Genomic DNA, 18,045 nt, shown 5'->3' on the forward strand with positions numbered 1-18,045 from the left:
AAGGCAACAATACAGTAAGTAGTTTTTTAACCGCCTTCCAAATCTCAAGGGAAGGGGTTCTCAATTCGTCTCTATTTTTTTTTAATGTTTGTTCCTTGATATCTCCGTCGTTACGAGACCGATTTTGAAAAATTTTTTTTTTGATTGAATGTATATGCATACAGATTGGTCCCATTTTTCTCAGAACCCAGTTCTGATGATGGGATCCTGGAGAAATCGAGGGAACTCCTCAAATCTGAAAGGCATACATATGGTGATTTTTGTGTTTTTAAAGGAACAGCTTGCATTAACGTACGGAAAAGTGACATTTGGTGCAGTGGAACTCCTGATGATGGTCAGAATGAAACTTCTCAAATCTGAACGGCACACTTATAGTGACTTTGGTATTTTTATAAGAACAGCATGCACTGACGTCCAGAACAGTGACATTTGGTGCAGTGGAACTGCTGATGATGGTTAGAACGGAACTCCTCAAATCTGAACGGCACACTTATAGTGACTTTGGTATTTTTATAAGAACAGCATGCACTTACGTCCAGAACAGTGACATTTGATGCAGTGGATCTGCTGATGGAGAGTGAGCCGCCCCTGGTTAGAGTTCCGTTCTGATAATCATTCTCATATCTGTAAGTACTTATACTTCAGAATCATCCAAATTTCAAAATTGGTTCAGAAATGACGGAGATATCGAATAACAAACATTAAAAAATATACAGACGAATTGATAACATAATCCAACATTTGAAAGTATTTATCACCAGAAGCCCAAAGGAAGACGGTTTTTTTTTCTTAAAAATTATTTAGGCAGTGATTTTTCCACAATAATCGTTTGGTGTACGGAATGTCATCTTGTCGAAGAATTGAAATTCAATTTGAATTTATCAGTCGCAATGCAGTCGGCAACAAAGCATGACATCAATGTAAACATAATTGGATAGTAAAGCGCGTAAGTATATTTTACTTAAAAACGTATGCAAGCTTTTCTGCCACAAATGAAAAATCAATGTATCTGTCCCAATAGTTGTTTGAAAAAAAAAAATATGAACTTACAAGGTTTTAGTGGGCTTGGGAATCATAAGAATGAACAAGTCCAGTTTTTCTTGCTTTAAAATCCAAAGTATAACTGCCCTTAGTTCATTATTAAAAAAATATAGTCAGTTTATGATTTCGTAATTTTGGCAACAGTACCCAGTGCGTCATGCTAGCGCGACCACTTCGGAGCTCAGCTGAGTTTCATAAATCCACTGCCACTGTGATGAACACTTAAGAAGTTACTTTGGAACATTTTTTCCGTTTTTTGAGATTAAGTCCGAATTATCGCGGGCCTGTCCAAATCGCACTTGAATTTACTTTCTTATTTTTAAAATATAGAAATCGATTTCTATTCGATTTCTATATTTTTAAACGATTTAACGCACATAGACGTGGATTGTCGTAGATACTGATGGTACTGCTAACTCCATATTTTTAATGATTCGTAACATACGCTCTTAGCGCTTTGGGTAATACCTTTTTTTCATGGCCAAAATAATAATTACAATCTTGCACTGTAAAATAAAAACGTAAAGTTTTATTTTATAGCCAAGGTCTTAGTCCAATACCAATAATGTCACAGTGTCAGGTGATTATTGTTAACAAATGTTAGTTCGAGCAAATCAAGAAAAACATTATCGATATCAAACAACTCTCTGTTACATTTTACTTAGTACAAAACGTGTTAAATGACGACAAACATACAAATTGACGATAAACGGATAGTTTAAACAATTGAATATCACAAAAAATCGCCACGACATTATCTATATAAGCGATCGTTTCTTTTGGCCGAACAAATTGGATTGGTTCCGAAGGTAAACATCAAACGTGCCCGAGGAATTTCTTTTACTAGAGAGAATTTAGTGTTAAAGTTTAGTGAAAGTGGTATTAAGGCAACTTTGCAAAACATAATTCAATGTATTGTATGGTTATCATAGAGAAATAAGTAAGTACAGAGTTGTACGAGTATCTCCATACATATTTAAATAAATAAATATTATAGGACATTCTTACACAGATTGACTGAGTCCCACGGTAAGCTCATGATGGCTTGTGTGTATTTATTACAAGTCTTCCCTTTGTTATTCCTCTATGATGTATATTTAGGGACCTATTTAAATAATTGTAAACAAAAAGGGTAAATTTTGTTTAAAAGGCAGGGTAAATTGAAAAATTACACGTCCAAATAAGGATGTAAAAAATAAAAATTGCACAGTGACACATCCGCTTGGTTTTGTAGATAGGTCAACAGATGCTTGCTTCACTGGCTCAGTGACTCAAAAAGGATCTCTGCCTCCGACACAAAAGATCGCCACTCTGCCCTATCCTGTAGGCCTCGCACATGATGGCCGCGAGAGTATGTCGCCGCGAGATAGATGACACGTCTTCTTCTAACTGTATTAATGACATAAGGACGGGTAGTCTATCTCGCGGCGACATACTCTCGCGGCAATCATGTGCTAACCCTACTGAGCCACTTCACGCCAGTTGCGCACACCGAGAGCGGACAGGTCTTAAGGCTTCTTCGCACCAGCGATATCTGGGACGCCCCCGCGGACGTTTTCCACCCAGTTGTTCCACATATGCTCTTTTCACACCACGAGCCAGCGGAGCCGCGAGACTAACCTCGCCAATTATAATTGACATCGCCATTACCTCTTCCAGATAGTTAGATAGATAGATAGTCTTATTTGATACTCTTTATTGGCACACCTCAGCAAAAGTACAGGTATCTAAAAGTACAGGTACCTGCTTCAACTCGTATTCGTAACGTTTCTACGAAACTCATGGGTCGTAAAGTTAATTTCTTCCCTTCGCTCGTCAAGGTAAGGTCAGCAACGATACCCATAAACGGACCGGCCCTATAAAGGCCGGGAATGGATACTTTCCTGGCCCGTCCAGTAATTGTAGTCGTTTGTTTAATAACAGCCGTTTTATTGAAAGGAATTCGAACGTTGATGTTTTTTTACGAAAATGAGTTTGTTTTGATAGGAGCGTATTTTTTTATTAGTTTCTTTTGGTCGAAGGTCTGGTTTTTTGCGAGTCCTTTTTATGTGTTGCCATTTTCCGGCCCAGCGGCCAAGTGACGTTTATTTGATGTTTCTTTTATGGTAGAGGTCTTAGAATTTTGTTTGGACATATACTTGAAAATATTGAGTACAATCATGCTGAGCTTAACAAAATAACTAGGTTAAGAAACATGATTATTTAAATAATCAGTTCAAGTTCTCTTGAATGTCATCATCGAACATTTCTGACATTTAAAGATAACTATTTTACTTACGTATAAAAATATGGTTACACAGCTCATTCTGCGACAAATTTAAACTGGACCGCCATCGTTTAAATGCATCATAAATTTGTTCTAAAGGTGCACTCACACCATGCATCACATGCGTGCAAGCGACATTATTCTCCAAAATTCTCCCAAACTTCACTTAATCTTTCCAATACATCTTTTTAACAGCGCGTCAGCGCATCATAATATATTAGGTCAAAAACAAAATACACCGACAATTTCGTATAGAAATTTAAAATATTCCCAACACCATTAATCTTCGGAACCGAGGCCGACGCGGACATAACTAACGGCCTGACATAAGTGCTCTGTCCGTCCCTCTCTTTTACGTAGGAGAAGAGAGAGAGAACATATTTTCCTTCGAATTCGATTTGGAAGTAAAACATATTTTGCGGCTTAGTTCAAGCTTCTGGCGTTAAGTGTTTGTGTTGAGGCATTTAAATGTGACAGCGAGATATGTTTGCGTAAGAATATTGTTAAGAAGGAGTGTTTTTTGTTTGTTGCTTGCTTGCTTACTTTTTTGTGGGCGATCTGTTCCAAAATTACTTTTTTTGGTTGCAGAACTTTATAAATTTTGATAGTGTTCAGTACTTTCAGAGAATTCAAACGTCAGTAAAGAGTTACATAACACTGTAACCCGTTACTGAAATCAGAATAGTCAACTAGGTAAAAAATGAGTGTTAATTAACCACTCATTGAGTTCTAATGTTACTTACTCTCAGAACACCAACTTCCCAAACTTTGCATGGCATATTCAGTAAAATTAAAAAAAAAACAACAACGCTTAAAACTTGTACCGTGATTTTCATATGAATCGGGACGCGGAAAGTTCGAGAAACCCGAACAATTCTTAAAACGGCTTAAGTCACATTAACATATGCTACAGTTGCGCTTCTATTACACTCTTTAGGGGAAAGTCGGATAAAATTATGTAAATACGAGTCCATGATTAACTCTGCCGGATCTTGTATCTGTATTAATATCCTTTTGTAAGGAAGACATTTTCATTTTAAGATTTAAATCTCTGTTATGAAGAATGACGGCGATTTCATTACACCGCGTTATTAAATTAGATTAACATTTTTGTTGAAAGAATAAATAGGGGATTTTAGCTGCTTTTGACTTTGCTCGCAAAATATACATCTAGGGACTCCAGATGTACATTTTATACGTTACGATGGTAAACATATGCTGTAGCCTATGTAGATGAAATAATTTTAAAAAAATCCGGGCGTACATACCTATCCAATAATTCCTACAAGGAATTTTTAGTAGAATACGCTACACGGTATCGATAGACGTCATGGAAAGTTATATTTTATGGATCAAGTGAATATGCGTCCCCAAACAGTTTTTAAAACAAATAATTACACACCTACATTTTACATGCAGGTCGATCCTTTCAAAATCTTTACACTCATCTTTCAAAGAACATTAATACAAAAGAATCCAACCCCAAGGAACTATCAACACACAGGCGACGCACGTCGTAAGACGCAGAACGGACGCCAGCGCCGTTGCGCCAAGTGTAATTAAAAAACGTCTCTTCAGTACATTTTGTATGTGATCGCCTGAGTGTGGGTTGCCGCCAAGACTGCTGTTAACAGTTAATACAAACCCCAAAAGCCGACGAACTAACTAAGCCCGGTGTCCATACACGAACACCCCGTCATTGCGGATTCTTTCAGTCGAAGCACTCCGAAACAATCGCCTAAATGTTTGATAAAGCATTGATAAATAGACGGGGATTGGTAAATTGTAAATAGTTGCACTGTTTGGAATCGGTTTAACTTTGTGGATACTGTAATTGTATTGACTTTTCTTTTGTGGAAGCGCCGACGAGTTTTTGGCTTATACTTTGAGAGAATTCTGTAGGTTTTTATCAAGGTTAGATGTTCGAACCCCGGCTTGTACAAATGAGTTTTTCGGAAACTTATAGTTAATATTTGCTAATCAAGTTTCGATGATAGAAAACATCGGGAGAAAACCGTGCTAATTCCAATAACGACTATATCCGAAGGTCGGAAGGTGAGATGTCCCGCAGTCGCTTTCGTAAAATTAATGTCTCCGTAAATCTAGGAAATCTTGGGATTATTTCTAGTGTCAAAAGGGACCCTAGGCTCCCTGCAGCCGTGGCGAAAGCCGGGATAACACGAGGAGGATGATGATAACCTTGGCAGTCTGCATGCAACTCATAGGAAGGCTACCCTTGTAAAAAATCCCATATAAAAACACAAAGACCAAATGCGGGCGTCAGTCAGAAACTTAATCAAATGCTGCAAACCTATCACCCGTTTCGTTTCATACAAAGCCGCGGTCGAAAAAATTTAAATAAAACAGTTCGTTTCCAATGAAACTGCGAATTCCTTTCGGTAACAAAGCGTCGGATCCATTTCACGGATAATCGAATCCTGGGCCGTATTACATATTCTGCTGCGTTTAAAATTTCAGTGTGTACGGTTAAAGTGCACGTTTAAATGTTGCTGCGTACACAGGAATCGGTCAAACGTAAATGTTTAAGCGCAATGTTGGATTGCTGAACTACAAAAAATAATAAAACAAAGTGTTTTTTTTTTAATATTATAAATAGGCTTACTCTTGGCCACAGACTAGCCGACGCAAAGACGTGGCCTATGATGGAGTGAGCTCGCCCAGAAGATGCCTGTTGACTTTTGATTTGAAAGGAGGAGGAGGAGGTTAAGGAGACTGATAATTAACTTTATAATAAGTAAATTACCATCACAGCTTTCATGTTATTGACTAAAAATTTAAATTATTAGGGCCAAAATGTATTCTTGTAGTGTAGCTAAATATACAGGGTAGGTAATACCTCTGTGGTAATACCTAAAGTAGTGCATACATGAAATGAGTGTCTCATCCTCCTTGCGTTATCCCGTCATTTGCCACGGCTCATGGGAGCCTGGGGTCCGCTTTGACAACTGATCCCAATATTTGGCGTAGGCACTAGTTTTTATAATATGAGTACTATGCTTTATTTTTGTGTAACAAATATACAATATATTAAAATTCAGAAACTACCATGAAAATTATAATTCCACAATTTTATCAAAGTGGTTTACAAATACATTTACAAAGCCACTTAAACTACGAGTACAGTAATATTTTCTAATGAAGCGTTTCGAAATAATGCAAAACAGTCCAAAACTTCACTGACGTATGTGAAGTTTTAGACTGATTTGCATTATACTATTTGAATTCCGATTTAATTTTAACATTACAATCAAGCAAACGCCTGTCATCAGGACATGACGTGCTAAACAAGTAACAAACTGAACTAAAACCAAATTCATAATGACGTGTAATGACGTGAACATTGTGCATTAGTTAACCGGCGTGTCGTCGCACGTGACGTGGTAATGTTGTCCGATGCAAATCGAATGTTGACGGAAGAGAGAACGCGTGCTGGATAATATTGCGGGTACATAATCGAAATGCGTTTGGTTTAAAACAACAGTTAAAGCTAACAATCATTGTCTACCGCTGCAGCACACGAATAAATTGTGATCAGCAAAAAGATATTTCCTTCTCGATCAAAACAGTCAGTCATGAATGAGAACGAGAATATCGCTATTTAGACGGTGACTTATCGCGTTTATGTACTCGTAGGTACAGTCAACCAATTGGAACCCTAGGCCACTGTAGAACTATGTCTCAGTGACGTTATAAATCAGATTGTAAGAAATCTCTTACTGCTTGTCATTTTGACATGGTTGTAGAGTGCCTAGGGTTCCAATTGGTTGATTGTACATAATTTCCGAACTTTACTGATTGGATAAGTTCAAGACCAACTCCGTAACATCACTAGTTTAATCCCTTCATATTATTCATCAGGACAGTTTTAACAATAACCCAAACACAATGTTTTAATACCACGAAGTTCTTTTCGATTGCCCATGTGCTCATCATCATCACAGTAGTAGTAAATTGTCACCCAACTTATGCTTCAAAAATTGAAAATTAACGTGGATGTAGGTGTAGTTCGCAAGATTTGACACTCACTTAAGTTATAAAGATTGCAAGAAGCATGCACTTGACCGAGTTGATTTGATTTGATTTAAATCTTAAATTTCTCCAGAATTCATCCATGTGATTCTTCTCCATTGTGTTCCAACTGTGAAAAACTGTTCACGCTCGCTATATCCCTCCTTAAGTACTACGTACTTCATCGACATGCTTGGCACCAGACAATCGCTACATAAATAAAACCCAAACAAGTATACTAAGTAAATGAGCGAGTCAATTCCACCAGCAAACAGTTAATCATGGCTCTTAATGCATTCGCAATACGCAGCTGTAATATATTGTGGCCATCGCCGGCGAATTTAATATCTGTCACGGACAGCTGCACGCGCGGTGCTGTCGAGAGCTTTGACCCCGTTTGACAATCATGTGTACTTATGATATGTGAGTGGGACAGATGTTGCATACAGCATGATATAGGCAGCAAACGAGCAGACGACCCGCCAGATGGGAAGGCGTCCGCCCATGGACATAAGCAACACCAGGGAATCCACTTATGCGCTGCTGACCTTTAGAACCTGCTTCTTGAAGAATCCCATGTCGTATCGCACGGGGAACACCTCAGAACGTAGCTCATTCCACAACTTGAAATTTCCTGAAATCATTGGCTAGCAGTGGCAATAGGTACTTCACTAAGGGGATCACTATTGTTATCCAGAGAAGAAATCTGAGTAGCTTTCTGGGCTCTTACCAGGTTTTGGAAGATATCCAGCAATACTTCACTCAATGGATCAAAAAGCAATGCGGTCAGTTTACTTACTTAGTACCTACTTTTTACCACGGAATCCAGCAACTTCTGGCAAAATTGTTACTTACAAGTTTTACGTTATACACAACACAACAAGGAAAAGAAAGCCGATCCCAACTAAAGATTTTCAGGATTACTTGTGGGAAGAAGGCTGACATGGCGATTTGTTCGTAATTAAATGTTTAATAAAATCATACTTTTATTCACTTGTGTCTTGCTGCACTAAACAAATATTGTTCAGTATACACGTAGCCAATACCGGGTCCGCACCGCGTGTGGGCCGCTGTTATGAGACATCTCATTTCACATGTCCCGCCATTGTGACGGCTGTTTACTCCACATATCCATCGCACATGCGAGTACAAGTATTCGCTAGTGTTTACTCAGAAAAATTGTAAGTATTGTACAGTCGAGTTCATAAATATGTGTATATTTCTTCACCTTCACTCGTTGCAATATTAACTCGACTATTCAAGTCAATCAAATGAAAATAATTTATGTGTATGGGTTTTGCTTAGGTTTAGTGAAAGTTGGTTCCACGCGTGCCGATGTAACGTTATATTTGGCCATCAAATTTTCGGCGATAAATAAGAGAATCCGTTTATATAACACTTTAAGTTCTCGCGCTTTGTACACATTTTTTTTTAAACTTACACAATATTTACTTTTAGCAAAAGTTAAAAACAACATCATATTTAAAGTCACACACAGGTCGAATGCTATTAATTAACATTATTTCAACCTTTTTTCCAACGCTTCGTGGTCGCGGAAGACTGACGTACGACGTCGCAGCAAAGTGTCACCGGAACGTTGGAAAAAAGGTGAAATAATGTTAAAGAATCGCTTTGAACCTGTGTGTGAATCTATTTTCACATTAAACATGCATTGATAGTGCTTCAATGAGATTATAATTCTATACCGAGTGTTCCATAAGAAGAAACTATTAACAAAACCTCCAATCAATATGTATTCTTACAACCATCGGTCATTATTCTCAAGCCCACAGAGAAGTCATTTAGATAGAAGAAACAAGTTCATTTAGTATGGGTTAGCACATTGTTACTGGTGAATTCTCAATATAACTTGAGACTCCAGTGCCGTTACAAGATGTAATAGTCTGTCGGTAGATGGCGCTAGACGTCACCCCAAGACGTGTGTACAAAAAGGAAAGGCATGGAAAGATTTGCGAAGTCCGGCGTGGCTTCCGTAGCTCAATTGGTAAGAGCATTGCACGGATTGCAAAAATGGTGCGGGTTCAAGTCCCGCCGGAAGCGTAAATTTTTCCATTTTTTCCTTTAATATAAAAATGTCAAGTTCATTTATTTGTATAAGGGCCGAGCGTATCAGATTTTGTACCAAAGTTGTTTCTTGCTTGTGGTTTTAAATGTCTCAGGCCCGTATGTTCATAATTTTTGTGTTGTTGCACTAAATATCACGTAACGAGGCATTTTTTTATGTTTTTGTTGACTTCACTGACTGCAAGCGGCGAATAAAGACGGTTGTTTCTCGGACTGCATTTTATTCCGACCTCTAAATTGTTCAATCGTGACACACAGGAAGTCATATCTAAATAAGTTCAATACGAGTATGTGAACTTCTAATGTCGCCTTGAGCTGCATTCGCAATGCATTCTGTTAACGTTATTGCATAACTTTGACAGTCTATTTAAAGTTGGGCATATGGCTAGGCATCATGACAGGGTATTTAGATGGAAATTATACCTAGCCTAGTGCAGTAGAACCTCAGTAGTACGAATGACAGGGGAAATATGGCGAAAATATTCAAAATGAATTTTAGTTTAAAGAGAGTACTCAATCAGAAAGATTATCACAGATTTTTGTTTGGTTTAAAGAAATAAAATGTTACAAAAAACATTCAACTGTATTTCTTCCTTTGCTTAATTTTGTTGTTTCTTGCAAATACATTTATTATAAGTACCAAATACATCTATCATTTAAACAGGCTAAATGAATACTAAACAACATATATGGCAACATATATGACATATATGGCATATGTCATATAACAAATAACATGGTATAAAGAACAACTCACAAAAACACAAGAACGAAGAACAAGAACCTCTCAAAAATAACTACCGCAATTGAAACTAATCACAAAATTGAATCCGCAAATAAAACCTTTGAAAGTATCAAAGAAACAGTACATTCTGGAATGTGCTCGGAATCGAAGGCAGTGTTCGAAACAGGGCAATATGAGCGCGGTTCAATCCACTTATCATCTGTGATAGTATTTGCTCTGGCACTGGCTGGAGCAAAGATGGCGAATGCTAGATGTGTCAGAGTTCAACAAGCAAAGATTTACATACATACATACATACATACAATCACGCCTGTTTCCCAGAGGGGTAGGCAGAGATCACGGATTTCCATTTACTACGATCCTGACAAACCACTTTCGCTTCACACACTTTCATAACATTTCTCATACACGCTCGTCGGTTTCGCAAAGATTTAAGCAAATATTTTTAAAGATTTAAGCAAATATTACCATAAGGAGCTTTGCTAAACTGTACCATTTACTACTTAAGGTGATACATTTGTGCATGTTCTAACGAGAGAGAACACCAAACAAAGAAACTCTTTATAATGGTCTAAACACATTATCTAATAACCTTAACTGCAAAATATTATTCAGCACAAAACTTTGATGAAATAAAAGAAATATATTAATTTTGCTTCTTATAAAACATCATTAGGATTTTAAAAACTAAAGAGCTTCTCTAAATACTTTTGAAGATGATAAAGAAGAGAATACATTTTACACAGAGAAATACACAAATTAATAGGTTGATGTATTGGATACCACTTTTACGAATAGCTTTTGATATTACAATTAACGATCATCTTTGTGTTTGTCGTACACCTAACTGTAACCGTCTGACTTTCACATACCTAATTACGTTTACGTATAGTTAAGCGTAAGCGAAATGTCGTATCATAACAGGATCTAAGCCCTAACGAGTTTGTTTCCGAATCTAAATCTACAGAACTCATCCAGTGTATACTGTCCGTGTACCCTTGAAATTCCGAGATGCCTTAAATTCTGATGGGCACTTGAACTCACTTCCATTGGAGTATATCACCTGCACTCAGCGGATGAGTGCATTGCTCAGTTGCTCGGGGTTGTGACAGTGGCAACTTTGTTTCTCAATTGTTTGATCACAGTAAGTTTTAACAGCCATTACAACCAATAACAGGCAGTTAATAAGCTTGGGTTAGGATTTAGAATTAACCCGTGGAGCGCCCTCCCGCCTAAATTTATATATTAGTTATGGACACCGTGTGTCTATAGGCTCCACGGGTTAAATCCATACTTGTATATTATAAATGGGAAAGTGTGTGTGTCTGTTTGTTTGTCCGTTTTTCACGGCAAAATGTAACGTGGAGATAATTGAATGGACGAAAAGTGACATAGGATACTATTTGCCACTTTCTAACCTCCACTTCCGTAAAATTTGGGGGGGGGGGTGGAAGATTGTATGGAGCATTCTGCAAATTTCGAATTTAACGCGAGCGAAGCCGCGGGCAAAAGCTAGTATTTATTAATTGAAATTGACCAGTTCCATGGCCTAGCAGATGAATATGTTTCTCAATTGGTTTTAGTTTTAACAATGTAAATCGGTGTTGAAAGTTTTAACAACGACTATAGGTAAAATTAACTAGCTATAATTTTATATTACTAGTACAAAGTGCATCTGGTTGCATACACGTGGAATTATTTAACAATAAAAGTAGCTGTTTAGCTAGATGACAATTATCTGGGCCAATTTTTTTATGGAGGTCGATTCATTTATCGATTTAAATTTAGTTAGTTACCTATATTTAGTAGGAAGATACGAGTAGATTAAAATTAACTGATATTTCATACATATTTCCTTAATGTCATACTTCACAATAGCTATGTGCGAATTTGCGCGTACATTTTATATATTGTCCATTCAAATTCTATCTGTGAATACCTGTAATTGGCTTTGTGTTATTATTTAAATTAGCATAATGTTATTTATAGCTGTTGGTGTTCCGAAAAAAAAAAAAAAAAAAAACTTCCGAATAAACATAAGTACGAACCGGAGTTTAAATCCACGACTTCTAAACTAAAAATCGCATACCCTTCCCGCTAGGCCCGTTTTGCTTCAAACTGATTATCCATCTATCATATTTAAATATTTTGGTAAATAAAGTTAAGTACTAAAACTACTGAGAGTATGAGAATTTATATGACTTTAAAAATAAGCGGCTCACGTTTCTGCTTATACAATGCGTCATCATGCGTGATTAAAAAACCTTTCACGTTAACAAAGCAATTACAACAATGAAAGAGCAAGCAAGCGCAACGCGTCCAAATAGCCCTCTTCACCCCACGGCGCGTAGGCAAGATCCATTCATTCAGTGTAACGTGGTTATACTCTGTACTTTTACGTATTTAAAAGAACGTGAACAAGTAAAGCCTGACCAGATGACTGTCAAGAGGGCGCTGTTATTCAGTAATATGAAGAAAATAGTTCTAATGAAATTCCGCAAGATGGCGCGTAGTCGCGTACCTAGTCACATATTTCTGGTCAGGCTATAATTTGTACATTTTCGCGTAGTTAGAAAATATTTCGTCGGTTAACCAACAAAATACAAAAACCAAGTGGATCTGTCACTGAGCGACCTGTCATTAATTTTCTTATTTAGTCGTGTAATGTTTTAATTTACCCTCAACTGGCATCTATAGTATATATAGTTCATATAGTATCTATAGTATATATAGTATATGTAGTAGTTGTAGTTAGTAGTATATATAGCATCTATAGTACTTTTGTTCTCTCTCTACTGTTCTTTTGTATTAACATAATTATCATGGATACCAGTCATAGCGACGATTTGTCTTCTAAATGAGGACATTCTCCAAACCGTGTGTCTTAAGTTACCCGAAATGTCTCATGTTCCTCTATTTGACGGCACACTAGGATCGTGCACTTTTGGCTACTTGTCTACTCATCCTATACTATACCATGAGTTTTCGAAATTTTTTACGTCAGGAAAAAAAATAAAGTTTTGGTTCTTGTACATAACCGTTAGTAGGCGGTGTTCTTTTTCTCCATACAATCAATGTAATTTTTCTAGTAAGTAGTAGTAACGTATTCTAATAACACAAAAACCCATTGTTTAAGCTTATTTTTACCATGCAGAACTATTTACAAGCTTTTATTTAATTTCACTCTGTCCCGTTGTCTGTTATCAAATCTTGCAAGTTAAATTTGACCCACTTCCCGGATGCCGATTGAGCTGAAATTTTGCACACATAATGTAAATCACGTGACAATGCAATATTATCGTACCTATCATGGAGCTGATCTGATGATGGAGCAGAAAGGTGGTCATAGTAAAAAACTTGTATTAAAGAAAAATATTAAAAATTTCACACTTCCGGCAGGAACCGAGCCTGCCTTGCATTGCCTCGGCCTGTGACCCTCTCCATTGTAAGCTTAGTACGTTGCCGCACCTCCCAAAAACAATAATTTAATTAGAAGACATTTTCGCATTAGTTTAGAGCCAGCAATAGTGTCGTGCGTCCTCCCTTAGGGGAGGGTAGAGTAAAGGGGTAATCACCCTCGCCGGGCTAATTACCTGACGGCCGGCGCAAGTCACGAGTTAGGCCTGATTTAGACGGCGCGCGAACTCGCATGCCATTTTAGTTACATAGCGGGCTGTTGAGGTAACACAATTCAGGTCGGCCATCAAATACCGCAATGTAATAAAACTCGCAAGCGAGTTCTCGTACCGTCTAAATGGGCTTTTATGGAAATTTGAAGTAGGTAAATTCAGACGTTTTTGGATTTATAAATGAGATTCAATGATTACAAATTAGTTTATGATGCACAGAGATTTTACGAACATCCTTGTAGTAATATGTGTGGAATGTCACTTTTTCTGAGCAGTGCGCTAAACACGGTACTTAACATCATCACCGTTTTGTAAGCGGCGATGTGGTCGGACCTTTTGAGTATTTAGGCAGTTGGATTAAATATGTTTTTACCGTACATTTTAGACTAAGTATTACTTTTTAGGTTATCATCGAATTTTCAAGCTGCCTACATTATTTTGTTTCAAATATTAAACAGAATTATGGAGACAGCTTGGGAATGACTGTGTTCTACGTATATATAGTTGTTGTGGATTTGACTGTAATCGCTTCAGACTGTGACTCGCGCCTCGCCTCCAGGAGTGACAAGTTCGCGTAATGTTTGACTTTTACCATCCCGGGTATTTATTCTCCTGCTCTTACCCGGCGTGAGGGTAGTTGGTTAGCTTGTCAGTTTACCCGTGGCAAATTGTGTGTACAATTACGTAGGCGTGACAGTCTGCATTACGCAAGTTTGGATTATGTTTTATAAGACAATTCATTCTGATCTTTTTCTGATTTGGTAGGTACTTACATACCATATTGTTATAAATATAATACATTTATTGGAAGGCAATGCACAGTGGTTAATAATGGTAAAAGTAAGTCCTTGTATTATTATAATATATGTTAATGTGAATAAAATCATCGTTAGAAAACCATAATAATCCTAATAACTTTCGATTCTTCTGAAACTACTCGGCATAAACGATGGTCAATTGGTCAGTACCAGCGGTCGCAACACGCGCACTACAAAAATAGTGAAGTGCAGTGCAAAAACCACTTCAAACAGATAACGAAGTACATTGTGAGAGAATCTCCACTAAAAAAACTATGTAGTCCGTCAGTTAGATTACAAAATTTGGACACATATTTTTTATTTTTTCTCGTAAACGAAAAATGACCACGGTATAGTGCGTTGAAAATTCGCGTGACGTCACGACTAATAGGTATTTTTATACGTAAAAGTGATGTTACAAGCCCGCACTTCGGAACTTTGATGATCTGTATCTTTGTATTTTTTTCATTAATTAGATAAAGCGAAAAATATGTGTTCAGTATTTTTGGACGATCTACCTGACGGACTAAACAGAATGCCATTTTATTATGTAGACGACATCCCTATTCAGTCAAAGGTTTAGTTGAACAAAACTAAACACGATATAGCGTGTGTGTATATTTATAACAGTGCCAGAAAAAGTGCTATTAATTAAGTAGCTCCGTATGAACCGTGCCATGCATTACGGGTAGGTATGCACTCCAACCGCCGTGCAATGGCCACTTATCGCGACACCAATCGTCTACAGCCACACTACAATCACAAATGACTCATTTCTATTCAATTGTGTTCCATAATTACATGGTGTATTTCATTATTTTGTCCGGAAACTGTCTGTATTAGAGAAATAAATTGTTTCTCTTGTCATTATGAAATTTGTACCTTTGCAAAATCGTTCAAAAGAATTTTAGTATAAAAACACAGTATTTTTAAAACATTCTAACGCAGTGCCTGTGTGGTGACGGGTCAAGAATTTCACCACCCCCTTTCTTCCCGTGGGTGTCGTAGAAGGCGACTATGGATATGGGTTAAATTGTGGTGTGGGCGAGAGGCTGGCAACCTGTCACTGCAATGCCACAGTTTCGTTTTCTTTTAACCCCTTATTTGCCAAGAGGGGCCCTGAAGCTTTAGTAGTTTCATGTGCTCTGCCTACCCCTTTATGGGTTACAGGCGTAATTGTATGTTGTATGTATGTATTCTAACGCAAAACTATTGCAAATTTTAACATGGTGTAGTTATCTGAAGGAAGCATAAAGAAATGTCTTTCAAAAGTCCTTTTTAAAATCTCCAATTTTACACTGAAATACTACTAGTGGGCATTGAATAAAAAGGCTATCGTAAAATCCCCGCCTGCCTAGCTGTGTTGTCCAGGAGGCGTCCGAGGCCGTCACTTTAAAGTTATTACCTAATAAAAAACACCATACTCAGAAAACAAACACTAGTAAAATATTTCTTTCTCTTTCATTCATCAACTAGTTACACAACGAATTAAAAAAATATTTACCTTACTTACCTAACCGCAGTGGGTTTCAAAATCGGAGTGGTATTTATAGCGTAAATATTTCCCAACAAATAACAAGAAATGTTTGCTTCCGACCATTAACAAATAGAGCCTTATCCGCACACTGCGTCAAACACCCGCCGGGTTATTTTTAACCGGTAGATATTTGCTATATTTGCATATAGTTACAGTGAAATGTTGAATGCGTTGTACCAATATTTGATTTAAAAGATTTTTTTTAAATACTTACTATATATCACAATTTTATTATTATCACATTTTTATAGTCTTCCGAAGCAAAAAATAAAATTGCTAATTGTTTTCAATTTCAACTCATTGACAGCAAATACTCAAGAACTACCGCCGAAAAAGCTTGAACACGTCATTTTATCACGTTTTTATGAAAACAACATGAACTTTCACGGTCTTTAAAAAGATGAAAATAAAAGCTTTGGTTGATGAAAACGAAAACGTTTCGAACTCTTTACAGCGTTTGTGGTCAACGGGTGACCCCTATATCTTTACACGTAGTATAATTCTCAATTATCGCATAAATCATTTGCGTTCTTATTACCCCCGATTAATGATTATCCCACGTATCCGTCAAATCAAATTGACACTGGATACTCGCTATTAATTACTGCGAGCGAACTAAAGGGGTCAAGAGCCCTCCCGGAGTGCCCGCAATTACTCGCCCAAGGACCCTCGATGCTTAGAGGATGCGGGACAAGAACGGACTTTTTGTATGTGCGTTGATTTTGTTCAGAAATAGTTAGTTTTGGTACTAAGTTATTGGTGAGGTTTTCGTTTTAATCGTTTTGGTGAATGCGTGAGGTTTATTAATAGCATAGATTAAATATAAGAAGATCATACCATAATACATTAAAATGCGACCGCCTAAGAACGCACATACACTACACCACACATAGATGGCGCCACAAAAAAATGCCTTGTTGCCATCGATTATTTGTAGATTGGCGTTAAGTGTCACTTTCGAGCCATAAAACTATGTCAAAAGTGACACTTAATGTCATCTGCATCATCATCCTCCTTGCGTTATCCCGGCATTTGCCACGGCTCATGGAGAGCCTGGGGTCCGCTTTTTTTTAAATATATTTTTATTACTTTGACAACTAATCCCAAGATTTGGCGTAGGCACTACTTTTACGCAAGCGACTGCCATCTGACCTTTCAACCCGAAGAGTAACTAGGCCTTATTGGAATTAGTCCGGTTTCTTCACGATGTTTTCCTTCACCAAAAAGCGACTGGCAAATATCAAATGACATTTCGCACATAAGTTAACGAAAAACTCATTGGTGCGAGCCGGGGTTCGAACCCGCGACCTCCGGATTGAAAGTCGCATGCTCTTACCGGTAGTTGCGTGAATTGTTAGTGAATTGCGATGCATATATGCAATATATTATTAAAAATGTAGTAGAAATGTAAAAATATGTGTGTACCTACGTACAAAAGTTGCTAAAAATATGTACCATGTATTTATTATTCAACTGCCATGATTTAGTATTTTAGTAGTTAATTGTGGATTCAACCATTAACAGAAAACCATTTTAACTGTTCTCTAAGGGAATGTTTCATTAGTGCTTATTGAAAATGAATAATTAGCCAGCCCACAATTGCAAGACGTAATAAATAATATCTAACTTTAATAGTAGGGTGCTTTGGGGTAATTTCGAAAGTCGTCTAATTTCGAGTCACATAAAAATCACCATTATTTCCATCATATCAAGATTCCCCTTTCGAAATTACCCGAGCATTTCTGTGCTTCAAAATTACCCCAATGCACCTTAAACATAGTTATTTAATACATTTAGGAGATGATTGAGCATAAGGGTCCCCCCACATCTAGCGTCTCGCGAGCGTAGCGTCGGGCCAACTGTATGGAAAAGGACGCCGCGTCGACGTCGCGCCGCGTCAGGCTTTGCCATATAGT

General features: G+C 37.4%; 1 protein-coding gene across 1 annotated transcript in view; it reads right to left on the reverse strand.

The window, feature by feature from the left end:
- The window catches only part of LOC125225401 (CUGBP Elav-like family member 4), a 127,812-nt gene that overhangs the window by 43,507 nt on the left and 66,260 nt on the right, over nt 1-18,045 (reverse strand). The gene's annotated exons all lie outside the window — the stretch shown is intronic.

This window comes from Leguminivora glycinivorella, chromosome 1 (assembly GCF_023078275.1).
Source record: "Leguminivora glycinivorella isolate SPB_JAAS2020 chromosome 1, LegGlyc_1.1, whole genome shotgun sequence".
In the NCBI taxonomy this organism is placed as follows: Eukaryota; Metazoa; Arthropoda; class Insecta; order Lepidoptera; family Tortricidae; genus Leguminivora; species Leguminivora glycinivorella.